Below are 19396 nucleotides of genomic sequence, written 5' to 3'. Positions count from 1 at the left end.
GGACACCACGGTTGACATCCACTGCCTTTTGCCTACAACCCAGTGACAGACACCAGGAAAATGAGATGAAGAGGCCAGAGTCGTGAGCTCATCTCCCAGATCTGAGCCAGATCCCTCCAGCACTTCGCTTGGGTTCACGTTGCCTCCAACTCCCGAAGCAGGGACGCTAAAATAGAACCACCTGTCTCTCCTTACAGACCCGTGTGACCATTCCTTTGGGAAATACCAAGGAGTGGAATGCATGCATCACAGGGTATGTGTGCACTTAATTGGACCAAACACTGCCTCCTCGCTTTTCAGAATGGAGGCCCCAGGTTATACTCCTACAGACAAGGTCCCCGTGTCCCCACCCCCACTGGAACAGCCCAGAATTCCTCAGGAAGATGGTACAGTGAACTCCTGTGCACCCATCACCCAGTTTCAACTAGGATTAACACATGTCCAATCCCCAACTATTTAGAAGCAAATTCCAAACATCACATCGTTTTTTTCCCCATAAATATTTTACTGTGTATCTGCAAAAACCAGGGTTCTTTTAAAATCACAATGCCAGGCCGGGCCTGCGGCTCAGGCAGTTAGAGCTCCATGCTCCTAACTCCGAAGGCTGCCGGTTTGATTCCCACATGGGCCAGTGGGCTCTCAACCACAAGGTTGCCAGTTCGACTCCTCGAGTCCTGCAAAAGATGGTGGGCTCCGCCCCCTGCAACTAGCAACAGCAACTGGACCTGGAGCTGAGCTGCGCCCTCCACAACTAAGATTGAAAAGACAACAACTTGACTTGGAAAAAAGGCCTGGAAAACACACTGTTCCCCAATAAAGTCCTGTTTCCCTTCCCCAATAAAATCTTTAAATAAATAAATAAAAATTAAAAAATAAAATCACAATGCCAATAATAACACACTTAAATCTTAATAATAATTTGTTAACTTCATCATCTGACATTAGGAGGCATGCAACGTCTGGCTGTCTTTCCATTGTGAAGTCCGTGGTCATTGGCAGTCACGGTCTAGGCCCATTATTTCATTGGTGATTGCAACATGCTGATGTGCTCATATGACTCTTCCTTTCCTGATGAACTAGAATACTGCTGCCCAGAGAATCTTCCCCTCGTCCACTCTCTGGTTTCTGTGCCTCAGTTATCACTCCATCGTGTAGCTGCCTATGCCCCGTTGTATGGATGAGCCCAGTCTCCAATGGATGGGCATTTGGGTTGATTCAGCAAAACAGCCCCAAGTAACATTTTGCCAGCCCTCGCTCAAAAGCCACTCTTTGTTCTTCTCTTCATTTTCCACACAAATCTCCAAGTCATGAATATTAGTGTTCTCACCCTCTCTGGCCCTTGTGCTTTCCTTTGGCTCCAAGGCCATTAAACAAGCACATCCCAAGTTCTCCTCGAAGAAGGCTGCCCTGATTACATGGCTCAAGGACAGCTACTTGTTGGCCAGCTTTCAGAGAGGCTCAGAGCAAGGCTAAACGGTCATTCCCAGGGAGACTGGATTAGTGTCAAGTTCACCTGTCACAGGGCAACATTGCCAGGAGCTCACACCCCCTCTGCTTAGGCCCCCATAGGGAAAGGGGCCTTTCCTGAAGGCCCCCTCCAGCTGTGTGAGTCACCAGCTCCTGAGTCCCAAACCCCAGAAGAAAAATGCAAATGGATTCTGGTGAATAGAGAACTAAAGCCACCTCTGTGTGGGAGAGAATGTTATAATATCAGGCTGTCACCCAATTAACATTATTAAACAAATGCGTAAAAATAGCAGCCATAATTATTCCTATACAGTAGCTCAATCTGGAGCTTTCAGTGCTTCTTTGTGCCCCCTAAACACAGGGCTGTCGCTGTTACTGTTCCTTTGGTTCTTCCTCCTTCCCTCTCTCCAAGATGTTGCAGAGGAAAGAGGCCCATGGAAGCTCCCAGAACCTCTTGGTTTCCTTGGGAAAGAAGAAAAGGATGGGAACTAAGATTTCTTCAACACCTACTATGTGCCATGCTGTGGGGACAGAGGCAGGAGTGCAGTTTCCAGGCTCTCGGCCTCATGTGGAAAGGTGCTGGCTCAGGTAGTAAATGGCCATCAACTGTGATCGGATGGCCATCAGCTGTGGCTAGTTGGCCATCAGCTGTAACCAGTGAGTCCTTGGCCACTAATATAACTGCCATGGCTACGCTAACAGAAAATGGGGGCTAGCAAGAAGATGGTAGCTGAGCTAGCAAGAGAGGATTGCAGTTAGCACGGTGGGTTACAGCTAGCAAGTGAGGTTGGTTGGCAGAGAGAAGAGGACGGCAGGTTGCGGTTAGTGTGGCTCCTGCTTTCTGTGTCTCCAACCAAGCTGCCAGCGCGACTATAGTGGTATGACTCCCCTACCTATGGCTCCGTGGGTGTTCCTTTTTGGCCTCACCATGTCCTGCGTTCTTATGTGGGGAGTGGGAGCTGAGACCCTGCATGACACCCTGCATGACACATGCCTTTAACATACGGGACTCCATTTAGTCCTCAGAACAACCTAATGAAGCAAGTGCTATTATTCCCATTGGACAGATTAGCAAACTGAGCCTGAGAGTGGTCATGTAAGTTGCCTAATGGTCACTGGGATTGCAGATATGAAAGCCTGGGTTTGACCAACTCCAAACCTAAGCCCTTTGCTCTTTGCCTCACTGCTCCAAATGTTCCTTTGACCCATGTCCCCAACCTCCTCCTCACATCGAAGGACCTGCCCACAGCACCATGGCTTTTAGAGTTGGCTCTGTCGCAAGCAAACTCCGTATCTCTCTGTTCATGGCCTGTCCACGGCTTCAGCCTCAGGGCCAGGCTTGGGCCAGGATCTCTCCCAGGCTGGATGGGAGAGGACGGGGCTCGAGCAGAGGCTGCTCTCCTCCAAGTTGGTGTGAGGATACCAGGTCAGGCAGGGGGGTCAGAGGCTCAGGAAGGGGTGGCCTGAGCACAGCTCTGGTCACCAGGCCAGCTTGTCCGGCGAGAGTGGCCACATTACATGTGGGAGCAGGCACGCTGCCACACACAGGGCCCTGTCCTCACAGCAGCGGCCAGGGTTTCACCTCTCTGAGCCTCCATCTCCTCCATCAGAGAGGAGTGATGATGCCTGCCTCTATGTTACGTGCTATAAACCTAGCACATTATGCACAGCAGGTATACGAAAGGTGGCCATTAGCCCAGTGGGCACGTGGCCATTGAGGGTCTTCCCAAGACCAAGCTCTGGGTGGGAACTGGCAATGAAGGCAGCAGAAGTCAATCCCAGGTCTTGTCCCTTTGGTCTCAAGAAGCTCACAGGTGAGCAGAGAAATGACGATGATGATGACGACTATTGTTACCGAGTGGTGAACAGTATGAGCCCCTCCGGGATCCGCCTTCCACGAAGGATTTGTGGTCCCTGCTGCTGGGAAAGCTATAGGCAGACCCTCAGCCATTAACCCCTTCCTTTGGGAATTGCCTCTGCTGCAGGGGACCATCTCACGCATGGCCATGCCCTTCCAGGGACAGGCAACATCCAGTGACTTCTCCATCCATCGGGGAATCAAAAGGCCCGGCTGGAACGAGCCAAGGCAGGATCTCTGGGGGACCAGTGTGCCTACAGCGCCCCCTGGGGGTCGCGCCGGTGCCACCGCTGGGCACCTCAGCTCAAGGACACTCCCCCGACTCCTGTTCACACCTGTTCTTTCTAGATGCGCTTCCCGAGGAATCCCAGCCTGCAACAGGGCATCACTATAATTGTATAAAACTTCCCCAGGGGTGCTTGCAGTGAGCCCAGCCCATGGGATTCGCAGGTAACCACAGGAACGTGCCATACAGGACATGTTTCCCTTTCCTCTGCCCAGCGGCCGGCTCCCCTTCTTCTGGCCAAGGAATGGGCAAGGGGCACGAGCTGGGAGGATTATGGTCCCTCACACCCGGGATAAGGCCAGGAGCTCCCCTGCCCCCAACCCCACTTTCATGAGAGCAGCTCAACCTGTAGGATTTCACGGGCCCGTCCCTATGCAGCCTGTACTTGATGTCCCCAAGGTCATGATGACTTTCCTCCCGCCGAAGTGGCTCTGGAGTTGGATAGCTCAAATCGCTGGTGGTCTTTGCTGCAGTTCTGTCTCTGCTTCAAGTCACTTCGATCTGCTGGTTTTGCTGTGCCCTTAGGAACCCCACACACATAAACCCTGCTTTGCAGCTTCGCATCTGAGAGTAGTTCTCGATCCCCGCTGATTGGTCACCATTTCTCCAGGCGAATGTCCACATCGCCTTCCCAATATGTAGATGCTGTGTTCTGGGACATTTCATCCTCCAGGACACTGGCCTCGGTAGACCCTCTAGGTTGAAATGTCTCTTTTAAATATGGTTTTCAGAATGGATTCAAAAGTCCAGCAATAAATGCTGGAGACAAGCACTTTCGTTGACGTGAGTATTGTGTGTTTGTCTGTTTTGTTTGTTAAGGAAATGATATAAACCTACAGGTGCTTTCCTGGCCGGCAGTCCTTAAAAACCAGCCTTCACCAGCCTGTACCTGGAAAAGTGGTTTTTGGAGTTGAAAGTCAGTACTTGGCGTTTACCTCCTCCCTTTATCAAATTATGCACTTGTCCCTTCAACCTAGAACTTGCACCCACAAAGAAGCTTTTTGTCTTTTTCCCCCAAATGCTGCCCCAGTTTTATAAGAAAGAAATCTAACAACTCTGCCCTCTTATGGCCAATTTCTCGTTTTCCTCTAATACAAAGCCTTGGAATAGAATGAAACGAGCTAATTCCTTTTGTGGTTTTTACATTGCCTCACATGCATTTTCTTCTGAATGGCACATGTCTGCTGGTAGAAATGCAGACATACCTGTTGTAATGTGGCTGGTGACAGTAATCTCAGAGCCTGGCTTGTCAACCCCTAGCCATCCACCACAGCGCTGCTGTGAAGCTTCTGAAGCTTTCTGCCGTGCCTGGCGCTGTGTTGCTGTCCTAGGAATCGGGGGAGACGTCTGTCCACACAGATCCCCCACGAAGACTATGAGTGGACCTCAGTGCTTCATATTTTCTTTTGAAACAATCTGAAACTTACAGAAAATTTGCAAACTTAGAACAAAGAATTTTTTTCTGACCTGGAGGTTCCCATACTTACCTGGTAAGTGGCACCCTCCGGGTCTCGGTAATGTTTAGCCAAAAGTCACAGGCGTCCATTCATTCTGAGCACAGAAGACCCCTGCCGTTGATTCCTCATGTCCTCCAAGGGGACAGAGGGAGGCAACGGGAAGGCCTGGGATTCAGGCTCAGGGGGGCTCACCACTGGGGAGCCTAGGAAAGGAGGAAACACCCCCCCCATAGACAACACCCCAAACTTCGCCCAGCTCCCAGGGAGTCTGCTGGTTTGCACCAACACGGAGAAATGACAGAAAGGGAAGCCATTCCTACAGCATTTCTCAGTTGCAATCATTGGCACACAGTCCATGAGAGAAGGGAATCAATCTCCTTTGGGATAGTAGCCCAAAGATGATTAAAATCATTTTTTTAAAAGGAAGAAGCACCAAAAGCCCACTACAGTTCAAACAAATTTACCTGAGCAGACAGACAATATTTAGCAAAAAAGAAAAAAGATAGCTGCAACACACACACACACACACACACACACACACACACACACACACACATTCACGTGCCAAGCTTCCGAAGGCAGAGCAGGTGTGTCCCGTTGGGAGGACACTGCAATCAGGAGGCAGATAATTAAGCTGCACACAGTTATGGAGACACTTCTTTGGCCACAGGACATTGCAGATTGCTCTGAAATGCCACCATCTCTAGCCAAGAAGAAGAAAAATGTGGAGAACCTAGCAGTTACCTCCAAAAGTTTTCACCGCCTATGACTCTGAGATGAAGAAGAGGGCAGGGTATGAGCCCCCGCGTCAGAGGCAGAGGCCCAGGAGGCTGAGAGTAGGGTAAGCTCCCCAGGTTTTCCCACTTTTTTGGCTCCCAACCTTGGATCTGGGAACGTACCATTCACTTCCTATAGTCTTCGTGTCTTTGAAAATGAATTTCTCAACAGCCGGGATTAAGCTGTATGAATTCACAAACTGTAACTTTAAAACAAGTTCCCTGCCTTAATGGAGGCACATCTGTAATTAACTTGGGGGGCCATTTGGAAAAGCAAGTGATCCTCACCAGGGCCCATCTGGTTGGCATGGAAACGCCTAGCGCACAGATGCAGGTTCTGGCAGGTTCTGGCAGAGCATATCCAGCCTGCTGTTCCGATGTAGCCATCTTGGAACTGTGGATCCTCTGACTATAGCTAAAAACTAAATTGTTTCCACTTTCAGATGTCCAGTAACAAGTTACCAGTCAACGAATAATAGGAAAGCTAGACATTGAGAAAGTAAATCCAAGTTTGAACCGTGGAGCCTAAAGGAGGCAGCTGATCCAGTGGGATCTGTGATCAGGGAAGGCTTCCTGGAGGAGCTGGCATTTAGGCCCAGCCCTAATGAGTAAGCAAGAGTTTCCCAGGGAAGAGACTCGGACGGATGTTTTCAGGCTGGAACTAGTATGCGCAAAGACCCCGAGGTGAGAGAAGCCCAGGACAGCAAGCAGGAGGGAGGAGGAATATAAGAGATGGAGCTTAGGGTTGCAGTGAGCATCCAGATTATAACAATTATGCACATTGCTTGGTACTTTTGGAGAGAAAAACAGCGTTTTATAGAACGATTTTTCATAAAAATAGTCAAGTCAAAACTTTTGCCCAAGCCAGATAGACCAGTTTCCAAGGGCCTGTGTCTGTATTTCTCTACCAGGTTTTCTAAGTTCATTATGTCTTTCTGGACTCAGAAATAGGTCGTTTCTGTGCAGAGAACTCAGCAGAGAAAAATATGAAATTTAGTGTAAATTTTGTGTTTGTTCTGAATTATTACCTGGGGAAAGGGTGGGGAACCATCACATATGTTAGGTGAGCCAGGTGCTGAATTGGTCACTTGACTTAAGTTGTCTCCCACCTGATCTTCAGAATGACCCGATGAAATAGTGACCATTTCCCCAGAGAAAGTGAGTCTTGGAGAATCCAAATTACTTGCCCCTAAACCACCTGGCCAGCAGATCATGGAGCCTGGCATTCGCTGTCAGATTTGTCTGACTCTTGATCCTTCCATGAACACTTACCACCACTCAGCCATTGAACAATATTTATAGAGTGCCTACAATGTGCCAGAGGCTGTTCTAGCTAGAGGCTCTGCCCTTGGGGAATCTACTTTCCAGGGGGTGGGGCTGGGGGATGAATGAAACCCAATAACCAGCTTAGCACACACTTAGGGTAGGTTCAGGTGCAATGACGGCAATAAACTAGGACCAGGTGGAAGCGAGTGGGACAGGCCTGTCTGAGGAGATGACATTTGGGTTGAGAACTGAATGGAAGGGAATATCTGTAGAAACTATTAACAAAGGTTTGGATTAAGTTCCAAAAAATGGTGGAGGGGGGTTCACAGTGTGAGGGATATAAATGATGAACGTCTAAGTATTACCTTGTCTTGTACACCTGAAACTAATAAATTTAAAAAAAAAATGGTGGAATAACTCGGAGAGAGAAACCTGGTGCAAAGCCATTGCCAAGGCTGCCTGCTCAGACGCAAAGGGAGAGTCTCCATCTAGTGGCCAGATCTAGCAACTGCATGAATCGAGCCTGCAGACCGGAGAACTCGGTGCATTCAGCATCCACACATACTAGAGAGAGACACAACCCTTTTAAAACTCCCTGCAATTCAGAGGCAGTATGAGGGGTACTCGTAACCCCTAAATAAGTAAATAAAAAGATAAATAATAACCTCCAAATTAAGAAGTAAAGATCTCCAAATTTTACACATATCTCTGTGTGTGCTCACGTGCCAAATGTTTTGTCACATGTAGGTGTCATTTGTAACATGAATAGTATTCACTTTTTTTTGATAGACCAATTTACTTGTTTACTTAAATACATCTCATTTAAAAGAAAAATCTTTGCCAACTTCTTAAAGCAAGTGGAAATCCAATGTCTTGCACAAAAGACGTTGAAAATGATCATCGAGATGAATCCACCGAACATCAAATGGTGGTGTTGATTTCCAGCTAGGTACAGCTGCCTCCTGAGAGTTCTGGCCTCCCGGCCTTGCTCTCTTAAAGGAGGAGATTAGCCAGTGTGACTCGACGTCAGAGACAGAAGCAGAACTGAGACTTGCCTTAATCAGAAGGAAGGAAAGACACTGAGAGGAGAATGACTTTCTCGCTGGAACATGGGTTATTTGAAGCCATGCCCTGGCCCCACCTAAAATGCTGGGTGCTCTGTCCTGGGGGCTCCAAAAACACGTACCTATGTGTACCTGCTTGTCCAGGCATGGAATCTTGATAATGAACACTGGAAGTGGCCCTGGTGACCATAAACCAACCTCCCGCCCTGACACAGGCTCCGAGAGGTTAATTGACATGAGCAAGGTCGCACAAGGTGTGGTGAGCCTGCACCAGCAACTAGGTCTCCTGACTCACTATTTCTCTGCACCTGGGGAGGTGAGCGTCATCCCATTAAGTATGACATCATCCTCCTGTACTACAACTCTTTTTCATTCATTAAAAGCAGCTTTAAAACACAGCTGAATGATATGTATGATTCTTGGAGTACTTTTGAGTAAGGTTTCTGCATCATGATTTTGCAGTCAAGAGGAAAACAAAGGAAAAATTATTGTTCTGCTATAATTTTTTCGTTTAAATTTTTTTCTTTTTTTTTTATTAATAGGCTTTGTTTATTTAGAGTGGTTTTAGGTTCACAACAAATATAAATAACAAAGTGAAATTTTCGGAAAAGTCCTCAAGTGCCATTGTTCTTCAAATTTTATTTCATGACCTCATTCCTGATCAGTTTGTAGAAACAGATATTTTTGCTATCCACTTGGGGACTTGGGACAGGATTGCTGGGCAAGGAAACCCAGATAGTGGCCTGGAGCAGGATGGGATTTCATAGCAGGCGTCTGTAATTTACCAACTCATTGCCAAGTGTCAGATGCCCCTAATCAACCACTTGTCATTCTTGGCCCAGATGCTGCATTTCCAGAAGCAAAGGATCCGCTTATAAAATCTAATTGGGAATAAGAACAGAAAGAGCAGACGCAGCCTTCGAGGCTGGGAAGCTGAAGGTGAGATTCCAAAGGCTGAAGGCCAGGTTGTGTGTCCACCACAGGGTTACTTTTCTGAGCGTGGGACACCCTAGAACCAGGAGAAATTCCTTTCCACCTTCCCTGGGTCCTATCCACAGGAGACAGTAGAACTCAGCATGTTAGCAACCTGGATAATGAGATTTCCACGTCTCCCTAACTCCATCTGCTTCCCTGTCTGCCCAACTCTGTTCTGAAAACACAGAATCTAAAAGGACAGCGGCCTTGATGTCTCACTGGGGGAGGAGAACGGGAGGGGCCTGGGAAGAGCGCAGTTTCCTACAGCTTGTGGAGCAGAGCTTCCTAAATGTGGAAGGTGCAGGCTGTGTTTTCACAGAGCCCATGTCCTAGCGGTTGCATGCAGAGTATCTGCTGACTGAGACTGTACGAAACCCACCAGAAGTTACTATGACTCGCACTGTGCTTTGGAACAAATCTATAGTGGATTCATCATAATAGCAACTATACAGTTTTGAAAAACAGTATACGCATGAGACACCGCATTTACTTTGGGCAGGGTTGCTTCTCCATGTGGACTTTGAGACCCTGACCATCAGTGACTGTCCTTCAGGGTCTGTGGCCTGGCAGTCGGGAACCTCTGCTTTAGATCATTTGTGAGAATAACACCTACGTTCCAGGGGGGCCTGGGAACAGGGGCTCAGCACTTGTTTACTTCTTAATTAGTCTCCCTTTTAAACTCAGGGTTTGTGGTTCCAGAATTTCAGATCAAGCCATTGCTTTGGATTCATGGGACCTAAAAAGCTTCCCTCTGGTGATCTGGGGTCTGGTGTCCATCTCTCCTCCACCACCTCTGCCTACAGTGGATAATTGAAGTGAGTGGGTCCTGCTCACTGCTGTGGGCCTGGGGTACACACCTCATGCCAAAGAGACCACGGTCTTGGTTGACCCACAGCCAGGACAGATGAGAACTTTGCCTTGTACATATTCTGATTCGAGTATTTAACTGAAATCTAACTCTTTGTCTATCAAAAATACTGTAATTGACATTTTGCATAAAAATATCTAATTGTGTACATTACATACCTGTCAGGGCAGAGGTTTGTGGGCACAAATCAGGAATTTTAGTAGGCACGTTCAGTTATTTTCCAGAGTAATTTTTTATTCAACTGTGTTTTTTTTCTCCTTAGGTGGTAATGTTAGAACCTGACCCCTAAGAAGGGGTTAACTTTGCAGCATGAGCACAAAGAGGGGGTGATTTTAATCCTGGCACTGGGTTGACAAAAATGAATGATGCAATAATTGTGAGGATTTGTTTGTGATGCTGAGAGCTACAGCGGTAAGGCACTGGGGACAATGTTGTAAATATGGCTCACATATGGAGTGTGATTTAGACAAAGTTTTTATCCCTTCACGTAGGAATTCTACTTAAAATTTTACATTCAAAACTGCTACAATTACAAAACATTGAAAACCACTCGTGTTAACTGGAATGTTAAGGCCAGAAAGCAGTCCCTTCATTATTCATTCAACAAACACTGATTACATTATTGCACAGCTACTGTGTGTCAGGCTCTTTGTTGGAGCTAGGAGAGCACGTGACTCCCCCGCTTCGCTCAATGCCAAGGCCCCAGAAATCCAGCTGCTTGCACAAGCCAGAGGACACAGGAGAGACTTCACGTCTCCTTGTGGACAGCAGTGGGTGTGGGATGGATTTTACTGCACCAAACCTGAGCGAGGCAGCTTCATCTGTTGTCCTACAAAGAACTCAGGTCTGGGAGGAGCTAAGAGCCCTGGTTTTTCACCGCAGCTCTGCCACAAACACTGGGTATCCCCCATCCTTGCACAGTTTAGATTCCCTGGTCCCTGCCTGGACTCATTCCCTTGAGCCCACACTCTGCTTCCTTGGCACCCCTCACTTCATGCCTCTCACCTGGCAGTGCTCCAACCCTGGTTAACGCTAACTCACCTCATTCATAACCAGGATCCTCCCATGGGCCCTCAGAGCGACCAGCAATCAACGTTCCTGAGTCTGTTCAGTCCCCACCTGGGTGGCTAGTTTAGGCATTCCAGGGTCTAGATGCCCCCGCCTAGAGGCAAAGAGAAGGTAGGAGCTAGTCTTAAATCTGCACCTGCACCTGCACGCCCTCATCTCCTCCTTCCTCCTCGGTTATTCCTCCCAGCCATGCTGAGCACCTCATTCCTGCTCCAGGGCGTTTGCTATAGCTGCTTCCTCTCCCTGAATCTCTCCTTCTACCGATACCTTCCTGGCTTACCCCTCTCCTCTCACCTCCTTAAGTCTTTCCTCCCCGCTTGACCTGCCGTCTCTTACCCACTGAAAATTGCAGCTCCCGCCCAAGCACTTCTCCCTGGTCGAGTTTCCTCCACCTTCTAGCACACGGCACACTTTGCTTTCTAATTTTCGATGTTGTGTGTGTCATTCCCCCCCACCCCCACCCCACCCCCCCCCCCCCCCGCTGCCCCATCCCCCTCCCCCGCCCCACTAGGACAGAGGGTGGGGATTTTTGTCTAGTTTGCCTCTGATGTATCCGCAGTGCCTGGACCAATACCTGGCCGATAGGAGGCACTCAACAAATCGAATAAATGAATGAGTGAGTGATACCCGGGGCAAGTTACCTTACTCCACCGGCTTGTATTCGGCTGTTTAGAACAGTGCTGTGTAACTTAGCATGGTCAGGATGCCCGCGAAAGCTGGTCGAACAGACTCTAGGCTCCATCCAGAGATTATCATGCCGGGGACCTGGGGAGCAGGTGAGACTGCATTTCTAAGCAGCTCCGGGTGTTGCTGCTACAGATTGCTACCTCTCAGAGAGGCCTGGGGTGAGAGGGAGGGGTCAAAGGGCTGCCTCCAGGTTATAACCTTGGGCTCCTGCAACATGCCCGGGAGCTGGACGAGACCCTGGGGCAGGGAGAGGCAGGCTGGAGCAGAGACCAGCACAGGGCTGGGGTGAGAGCCCCCTTCTCCTGGCAGACACTCCTCACCCCTTCTCTCCGCTCTGCCATTCCGCTCCCACTGGCATTGCAGACCCAGGAGAGGGAGCCTCTGCCCCGCTGTCAGCTCCACGGAAGGAAGGAGCTCGGTGGTCACCAGGGCACAGCCCGGCGGGATGCTTGACCCCTCCTTCCTGCTGTGTGTCTCCACTGCCCCAACCCACCAGATGTCCAGACTCTGCTCATCCGCCAGGAAACACAGCAGGAAAAGTGCCCTTTGTGCACCAACAGCAATGACAACAGAAACAGTCATGAATGTACCTGGGAAATAAGGAGACACGTCCTTGGCCATCCACACATCGCCAACAAAGCCCAACCTGTTTTCACTTTAAGAAAAATCGTATAAATTGCATACAGATCGAGTCACAGCGCATCTCACCGGCTGTGAATCTCACGAGCAATGTGCATTGTCTGTTCTCCTTTCTAATCTCTCTCTCTCTCTCTCTCTCTCTCTCTCTCTCTCTCTCTCTCTCTCTCTCTCTCTCTCTCTCTCACACACACACACACTCTCAAAACATTCCTCCTAATCCCTCCCCCTCCTACACACAAGGCTACACACCTGGTTCCTCCACACAGAAGTAATTGCACACGCACAGACTCTGGCATCTGACACATTGACCTCTCCCCACAAGTACAGGCAGTGTGTGTCTGCAGCTCACGTACACAGAACAGCCCAAGGGGTCTCTTCCAATCCCCTCACCTCAGACTCACCCCTCTCCAGAAAGACACACATGCACACCCTTACTAGACTCATACCCCACATACATACACACAACCCCCTCTTCTAAATCTTCTCCAGGAGCTGTTACCGCTAGAACAGTGCTTTGTAACTGTTTTGATGGCACACCCTCCAGGGCAGACATCCCCACACCCAGAAACCCAGGATGCTGCCCAACCCCACTGCAAACGCCTGGTTTGAGCCCTATTCTGCCCACCTCGAGTAGTTAGCATCACTCTCCACCCGCAAACCTAAAACTGGGAATGAAAACATCTCAGGACACACTCCAGGAGCAGTTAGGAGGTGGCATTTCAGAGTTAGTATGAATTACTCCTGCTGGTGCTTGGGAATCCGTGCACTGCGTGTGCCAGGCACTGTACAGGACCTGGGCACCCAGAAAGAAGGCGCTTCAGGCCCTGCCCTCAGTCAGCTCACAATTGGTAACATGGGGACTCAGAAGGGGTCATCAGAGCTACTTGGATGGGTCCCAGAGGAAGAGCTGTTTCGCTGGACTTTAGAGAATGCGCAGGCGTGTGGCCAGGCAGGCAAGGGAGCTAAGACATCCAGGCAGCGGAGAAAGGACAGGGACCTACGTTGGCATGCCGCCTTTGGAGTCTGCTGAAACCTGGTTCTCCAGCCCTCCCGAAAATATCCCGTGCTCCTAATAACCTTCCAACAGGTGTTCTTCAGTTGTGTTCACCAAAGTAATTTTCTTGATGGTTGTCTCGCCTCCAGGTACTGCCCCCTCAACTTTGCTGTAAGTCTAAAACTGCTCTAAAAAATTGTCTTTACAAACAAAACAAAATATCTGTTGAGCACCTATTCTTTGTCCATAGGCAGGGGCAAGACGTACAGTAATGAACAAGGTAAGACATCAAAAGTGCCTTACATCTCCCACCTCTGCAGTGCCCTGCACATGACGGGAGAATTATGAATTCTACGGCCTGACCTGTGTGCTGCGAACGTCATCTAGGGGAGAAAGGGAAGTGTGCTCATGCGGCTGCCTTGCTCAAGGTGACAGAGTACAGAAAAGCCACTCTCAGCGAAAGCCAGGCCAATCGTTCTTCCTTTCTTCCATAGTCACAGAACTCTCGATGTTTGGCTGGACACGTAACTACCTTGAATAAAGACTACATGGCATAGCCTTTCTTTGCAGCAATGCAAAACTCATGAGACTAAGCTCCACCCAAAAGGATATAAGCAGAAGAGGCATATGTAACTTTTAGGAATTGTCCTTACATAGAGGGCATGTGTTTCCTTTTCCCTTTTCCACCTTCTTCCCATCTGGAACATAGATGTGATGCCTGGAGCTCCAGCAGCCATTTTGGACCACAAGCTATCTTGTTAAGCTACTATTATTTTGGGTTTTTTTGTTTGTTTTTTATAACCAAATCTAACCCAGTGATATAGCCATAGGTGCCTGTGGGCCTTTCTGTCTCCAGTTATATTCCCACTCCAGCCCCTCCTTCCTGTCTCTACCAGCGTGACCCCCTGGCAACACAAATCTAATGGCCTCCAATGGCTCTCCATCACCCATGGAATAAGAAAGAAACTGGTTGATCCTCCATAGTCTTGGCTTGGAGAAAACCAGTTTAATTCCTCCTCCTTGCCTGGTGCTCTGTTATGATATTTAAAAGAGATCTTGGTGAAGATGGCTGGCCTGGGCCCAGATCCTCGGAGCAAGGGCCCCTAACTGGGAGAAAGGTACATGTGGATGACCCATGGGGCCGTGTGCCTGAGAGATAATAGAGAGGAGAGAGAGCCCAGCTCTCTCTCAGGGAATCAGCCGAGGCCTGCATACTTGGGTTTTAAGAAATAATGGTTCCTTAGTGGGGATGAAACTAATAGCTTGCTAGAATACTGAGCAGGGAAATCACATGACCCCTTCAGTCCCCATATCGTTTACTGTGGCATCGTAATTGGGTATTTGTGTGTCTGGAATGATTACTTAGAAAATTGGAGTCACCACCCCAAGGGAATAGGTTTTCTGTTCTAATCCCTCATTCAGGCTGTTTGTTCTTGGCTTGCCTCATGAAAGGGACACTGTGGACCACTGGCCATCCTTTGGTTTCTTGGTGCTTGCTGGCACGGAATGAGAGCTGTGTTCCCAAGGGAAATTTGACCAATCTGTCTGGGGCAATTTTATTTACTGTCCCAGAAGGCAGGGTAGAACCGATAAATGTCTGAGGCTTCTGTACTGTTCTTCTGAAGCAAAGATGGTAGTATAGAGGGGAAGAAACTTCTCACCAGCGTGGACCAGAGCTGCTCTCAGGGAAGGAGGACCTACCTTTGATTAGGAAACCACTGGGATAACCACTTTAGGGCAAAAGGAGAAGCCCCAGGGAAGGGATAGATGGAAATAACAAAAGCTGAGGATGAGCAGAAGCTTGGTGGCGGGTGTGGGCATGGAGGAGAGGGGCACGGAGGACCACGCGCGTGAAGGTGTCAGGATGATGGAGCCCAAGTTAGAGGACATGACCAAGGTCAACTTCAAATGGTCTTCTTTGTGGTGCTGTGATGGATGTACTTTCTGCTTGCCATAACCTCAATACACAGTAGGAGTCCACGTCGTAGGCTGGCCCCATGAGTGGTAGCTCGTGAAGGGCTCCTCCAAGCCTGTCATGAATGCGGACATCTCCAGACCCTTATTGCTACTCACGTGGTGGGGGGTGGGGGGTGGACAGCTATGGAGAAGTCACGTAGGGGCCAAATTTGGGAAGTGGAGACTCAGATGAGGACAGGGAAGGACAAGTTAAATACGTGAATCAGTTATGAGACAGTTACCTAAACACCGAGCATTACTTATCTATTTATGGATCCAGAGAATCACAAAGATGGAAAAGCAGTATCTCTCCACCCACCATCTTGAATCACCCCATACATCCTTGCTAGCCAGTCACTCAACCTCTGCTTGAATATCCCCAGGGACAGGACACTCACTACCACCCAAGGGAGTAACTTTCTGCTCTGGAGAGCTCTGCGTTGCTAAAATGTACTACTTTTCCCAGTATCATTCAATCCCTGGAGTTGGGACCCTCCAGCCCCTGGGATGGGGTGGGGGAGTGTGCCTATCTGGGGTGGAGAACTCAAAGATACAGTGGTTTTCAGAGATCTGAATGTTGAGGTCTCTCTCTACAGTTTAACATGTGTCAACATCCTATGGCACTGGAGCTCCTTACCTTAGTTCAGGTTGCTACAGCAAGAGTATCATGGACTGGGAGACAAACGTTTCTTACAGTTCTGGAGGCTGGGAAGTCTGAGATCAGCATGCCAACATACTCTTTTCCTGGTTTCCTTACATGGGGAGAGAGACAGAGAGACAGAGAGAGAGAGAGAGACAGAGAGAGACAGACAGAGAGAGAGAGACAGAGAGACAGAGAGAGTGACAGACAGACAGAGAGAGATCTGGTCTCTATCTCCTTATAAGGGCGCCACTCCCATCACCTCATCCAAATCTAATCACTTCTCAAAGGCCCCACCTCCAAATACCATCGCATTGGGGATTAAGCCTTCAACCTATGAATTTGGAGGGACACAAACATGCAGACCGTAACACTGCTGTTTATTGAGCAGTTATTATGGGCTAAACATTTATTATATGCTCAATAGACACCATTGGTATCCACGTTTTGTACAGATGAAAACATGGAGACTCGCAAGGTTTAGTAAATTGCCCAAAGTTTGCCCAGTTAGTAAGTGGCAGGGCTGTTGGGGTCAAAAGTCCATGCTCTTCAACCACTATGCACAGCCCTGCCTGGAGCACTTGCTAGGCCTGCATCCCCAGCTCCTGACCAGCCTCGTCCTCTTTGCCTTGCAAGGAACCCAATGGGTCCTGCATTCATTGGCCACAAGAGGACAGGACAGAATGGGGTCACCCCTGGGCGTCTGTCTCTCTCTGTATTCTGTGAGAGGCTGTGGGCTGTTCAGAGTGAGGGAAAATGTTTCTGGATGGCACAGATTATGGCCAGGCTTTTGTGGTCCTGCCTCAGTGAGTGGCTGCCTCAGAAGGCACAGGGCAGAGAGGACAGCAGACTCAGAAGCAGCTGCTCCAAGCACCTTCTTTCTGGACAAGAAGTCATCCTTTTTTTTTTTTTTAATAAATAAAAAACCCAAAGTAAAACAACATCTTCTGAGGCGTTCTTAGAGATGAAAAGATTTGAAGCTTCTCCTCTCTCTCTCTCTCTCTCTCTCTCTCTCTCTCTCTCTCTCTCTCTCTCTCTCTCTCTCACACACACACACACACACACACACACACACACACACACACACACACACACAGTTTCCCCAGCCTGCTCCCCCTCTCTCTGAAGCTTGTCTGTGGAGCTCAGCCTAGCAAGGCTGTCTCTGGAGCGTGTAGCTCCTGTATCAGTGTTAACATCAAAGAAATGTATTCTTTTCATATGCTTGTCTGCTTGTGTCTAAACCCAGAATGATGATTTTCTCCTAAATGAATAGGTCTTTGCTGTTTTCCCCCCTCTTCCCTCTAAAGTGGAGCACTCAGCAGTTTGCTTGTCCTGGATCAGGCTGTACCCCATGACAACTCAGCATACTGTTTGTTCATCTTACAAGAAACCCTTCTTTGCTTTTATGTGACCTGCGTCTGCGTGATTTGCTGATGCCATGTGGCATCTCATGCCAGGGGAATAATAGCGAAGCTTATTAGTGTGGTCGGTAGGGTTTGCTGAGGCTGTGCCAGCTCTGTTCCTTCTTCAACAAATATTCCCTGAGCATTTAACAATTGTGTTTGGTAGTCAGGTGAGATGTATGTGTCTCTCCCCCACTGAAAACAAAGATGTGTAGGTAGCACAGGGCGTGACCTAGAGTCAATATGTATCAACTCAATGGGTCTATGTATTACTACCCGGTAAATGCATAAAACTCCACAACATTCTGCAGTGTCATAAGAGGTGAAGTCGATTTCACCACCCCTTGAATCGGGGATGGCCTTGGGCCAGTGGAATACAGTGAAAGTGACATGTGATTTCCAAACTTCAACTTCAAGAGGCCTGGCACCACCCAGCTAATTGGCAGCTGCGTAGACATACATATAAGCCCAGCCAAGATCTGACCCAGACCGAGCTTATCTAAGAACTGTTTAGACAAGCCTGGACCAAAATGCCAACTCACAAAATTGTGGCCTAAAGAAGTCATTATTATTTTTTTATCCATATAACATTTCCCCCCAGCTCTTCCCGTTTAGAAAGCAATACATATTCATATAGACTACTATGAAAATACATACTGCTACTGTTAACAGTCTATGTTCTTTGCTTTATGCATATGTAGATAAATGACTTTTTAAAAACTGGGATCACACCCTACACACTGAATTGTACCCCATTTTTTTAACTTAATGAATTCTGAACATTTTTTGTTACAATAAATACTATTATTTTGTAATATTATTTTTATTAGCTGTATACGCTCTATTACATTGTGGGAATTTATTGTAACAATTTCTTATGGATGGACATTTGGATTGTTTTTACATGTTGCTGTCAAACAATATTGTGATGAATACACTTACAGAAATGTTTTGAGATAGATCGCTGATTATTTCCTTAGGACACACTATCTTAAGATGGGAATGCTGGATTAAAGAAAAGCTCCATTTTCAAGGCTTTGGATCATGTTGTCACATTGCTCTACAAAAGCATTTCTCAAACTTCCTGGGCTCAGCGCCCTTTTATATGCTCAAAAATTGTCAGGGATCCAAATAGCTTTGGTTTACGTGGGGTTATTTCTATCAAAGATAACCATTTTAGAAATTAAAGCATTGAGATTTTTTAAAATATTAATTCACTTAAAATAACAGCAGTAAGCTCATTACATGATAACATAATAATATATTTAATGAAAAATAACTATTTTACCAAACAAAAAAAATTAGCGAGAAAAGTAGCATTGTTTTACATTTTTGTAAATCTCCTTAATATCTGATTTAATAAGAGATCCTGAATGCTCATATCAGTTTCTGCATCAATATGTTGCAATATCCCAGAACCTCTGGAAAATTCCATTGTACACTAGTGAGAGAATGAGTGAAAAACGTGAATAGTAACTTAATATTATTATGAAAATAGTTTTGATTTCCCAGATACCTTGAAAAGGCCTCAGGGAGCCATGAAACATTATTTTTGAATAATAAATAACAAAACACCTTTGCTAATGTGTTAAGCTGAAAGCAGGATCTCTTTGTTGCTATTTCTTTTTTAGCAAACACCTTTATTGAGATATAAATTGCATACTATAAAGTTTTACCCATTTTGTTTTAAGCCACTAATTTTAGGGTTATTTGTTACACAGCCAAAGCTAACTGATATAAATTATATATTCATATTGACAGTGAAAGAGAAGCGTTGAATAATACATGAAATAAATAGCTTCTGTACAGTTAAGACAGCTAAGTCAATATGTGGCATTATGATTGTTATTGTTACAAATATTTGTAACACTCAAATATTTATCACGTTTTTGCTATACGCATTTATTATTCTCTCATTTAGATTGCTCAATAACCAACCTGTGAAGGAAGTTTTATTAGCTCTGTTTTTGTCCCCACAGATTTTAAGAAATT

This window comes from Rhinolophus hipposideros, assembly GCF_964194185.1.
Source record: "Rhinolophus hipposideros genome assembly, chromosome: 20".
Taxonomy (NCBI): domain Eukaryota; kingdom Metazoa; phylum Chordata; class Mammalia; order Chiroptera; family Rhinolophidae; genus Rhinolophus; species Rhinolophus hipposideros.
The sequence above is the reverse complement of the archived record's forward strand: the minus strand, read 5'-3'. Positions refer to the sequence as shown.